The sequence below is a fragment of the Ixodes scapularis genome, unplaced genomic scaffold (assembly GCF_016920785.2).
Source record: "Ixodes scapularis isolate PalLabHiFi unplaced genomic scaffold, ASM1692078v2 PGA_scaffold11__112_contigs__length_91849675, whole genome shotgun sequence".
Lineage (NCBI taxonomy): Eukaryota > Metazoa > Arthropoda > Arachnida > Ixodida > Ixodidae > Ixodes > Ixodes scapularis.
Genome location: NW_024609837.1, coordinates 69,853,008 through 69,855,949, shown reverse-complemented (window position 1 = coordinate 69,855,949; position 2,942 = coordinate 69,853,008).

The following is a 2,942-nucleotide window of genomic DNA, read 5'->3' as shown; positions in this document are numbered from 1 at the left end:
ATATTGTATTTTTCTTTCTTGCTTACAAGCTTTTTCCTTTCTTTTCTTTTTTGACTGAAATAGATGTTACAGGTTTCACAATACCCTTTTTTTTGTTTGATGAATATTATGTTTAGGTGGACGTCGGCTTATAGAGAAAGCTCGTGTCTGCCATTTATCTTCATGATCCCGAGTACATCATGTTCTTAAACTTTGCGCCTGCTATCCCAACCGCTAGCGTAAGATTCTCGCTTTTTTTAGCTTTCCGCGATGTATACTTTATACACCCGAGCCGAAAACCAGAGTATCCTTATCTCGGTTACTCCCAGTACATTACTACTCATTTAAGACATTGAATGCATACAACGAGCACTTATATATATATATATATATATATATATATATATATATATATATATATATATATATATATGTGTGTGTGTGTGTATTCAATAATTTTTATGATCCGCATAAGTGCATAATTACTAAGAATTTTAATTTAAGAATCGATATTTGTTTCAAGAAGATTGATGCAAAACGTAATGGTGCACAAAAGCAAAAAGTGCTGGTCTGTGGGGCCAGGCACAGCAAACAGACGAAACCCCATAACATAATATAGTATTTTTAGTGAATTGGTTTTCCTTTCCCAAGATATAGCAGATAGGCCGCTTGTGGCGGTTCCTAACGGATGATACTTTAGGTCCGATCCGTAAGAAGGGGGCAGAGTATCATCGTCCAGGTTACGTATAATTTTTATATCTATATATCTAGCGTTATTGAGGGGGAGATTGACGACCGCATTATATTTTACGAGTCCCCGCGGCCGAGTTGAATTGCCCTGACCGCAACGCAAGGAGGGAGCAAGCGCGTCTTCCATGGTCGTCTTCGTGACGCGCTCTCGTTAGAGAAGACATCGCAGCCATCCTGCAGCCGTATATATATAGAGATATATATATAAACATCATTGCACTCGACGATCGGCTTCAGATGACACTACGAGCCATCCAATCAATACAATCCAATCCTGCGTGATATTCACGTGACAATCGGGATGGGAACAGCGACGCGCGGGACAAGGGGTCAAGTGACGCGTTCTCAGCGCTGGATTGGCTGGGATGATCTCGCGGAGACGGCTGCCGTTCGTCGTATATAAGGTAACAGGGTGTACAGTTCGGTGACGCTGGACGTTGCACTCTTTGTGACGACGCTCCTAGAGCTAATGACAGGTATACGGACGGCGATATAGAGTTAGCACGGACAAAAAATAAAAGCGTTTTTCTTTTATTTTTAGGAAAGAAGGCTGTTACGAAAAGTGCCACCGTCGCAGAATACGGTGCTAAGGGGCACTAACGTATAGGCAATAATATTCAGTGTCGGTCGCTACCTCCACCGCGCTAGCCTACAAAAAGGAACGATGGTGTCGCGTTGGCGATAATTGGTTCACGAGCCGTAACTTTTTGTCATTTCTTTTTATAAAACGTGTGATGAACAATAATGACCACGATTACAATTAAGCTACCACGAGCAATAAAAACCGACTAAATCAATTTTGGAACGCTGTTTCCTTTATTTTTGCTGAGTACTAAACAGGCGCGTTATCGCCAATAAAAAATATTGAGGGCATTGCTAGGTTATTGCACTTGTCCGCGGTGTCTTTCTCGCCTTCCTCGTTTTTTTTTGTTTTTTTTTCGCGTATAGTTATCTTGCGTAATATTTACGTAAGTTATACCCAGTCCCTTTGCTCATACATCAACCACATCAATTCGCAGACAGAAAACTGTTCGTTGTTCTTCTCCCCAGTCTTGTCTCCGACGCCTGTCGCAGCCGATTTGGAAGTGGCCTTACTCGTAAGTCGTCGACAACTTCCGTCACTGTACACTGCTTGACCATGAATGTGCACCCGAGTCCATAAAAATGCAGACTGATTGGCAACGAACGCAGGCCAATCGGTCCCTCTGCGCTAGTGTCCAATCTGCGAGCCGCGTTTCGACGTGACGTGTTCGGCGCCCATCTGGAAACGATAGAATGTAATATGGTGCTCGAATCAGGGGGGTTTTCTACGCGAGAGAAAGTAAACTTATGGTACTCTTTATTTTAAGATTTCTATGGCCGAAAGTGGCTTCGTGGCACCCTGCCCTCGTGAGCTGTGGACCTTTTCAGCTTCCGTTGCATGTGACACTATCATCTTGAAACCACGTGACGCGGTCTTCCTAATTGGTAGCTTGAACTCGCCTCTCCGCACCTTGGCAAATATGTTGTACATGGTTAAAATTGCGCACAGATAGGAAGGAACAGAGAAGAGGGAAGAGAGAAGAGACAAGCGCAAACTCACAACTCGATGTATTGATGGAAGAAAAAAGAACAGCCCTCGGTATCAGGTCGAGCCGAGGCCACACTCGCACGGGGGCACCCGAGCACGCGGAGGACACACACCATCAGCCACACTCAAACGACTGTAGAAAGGCTATTTCCTTGTCGGTTAAAGCCACAGAAGGATGGCTGACACAACGCTCGCCTAAGCGGAGTATACTGAAAGCTTCAAACATTTCCCGAGTGTTTCTTTCGGTGATTCTGCCAATTATCGAGGTATTTCGTAAAGAAGGTGTACACTTACACGCTTGACAATGCAGAGGTAGGTGACCCCCCACTGTTGAATTTAGAGAAAGATTGTGCTCCCTTAACCGGTCATTAATACACCGTCCCGTCTGTCCTACGTAGGATCTGCCACAGGAAAGGGGAATGCTATAAACCACTCTGGTTGAACAGGGCACGTAAGGGCGGACGCGTTTTGTGCGGCACCTGTGTTTTGTAATATTTTCTATTTTTGCTCGAACTTTAGAACAGATTTGACCCATTTTTTGGGGGGCTGACATCACTAAGGGGACTCCGTACCTGTTGGCTACCTGTTTGAGATTGTGAGATATTCTGTGTATATACAAAACCACCAACACTCTTTTTTTGTC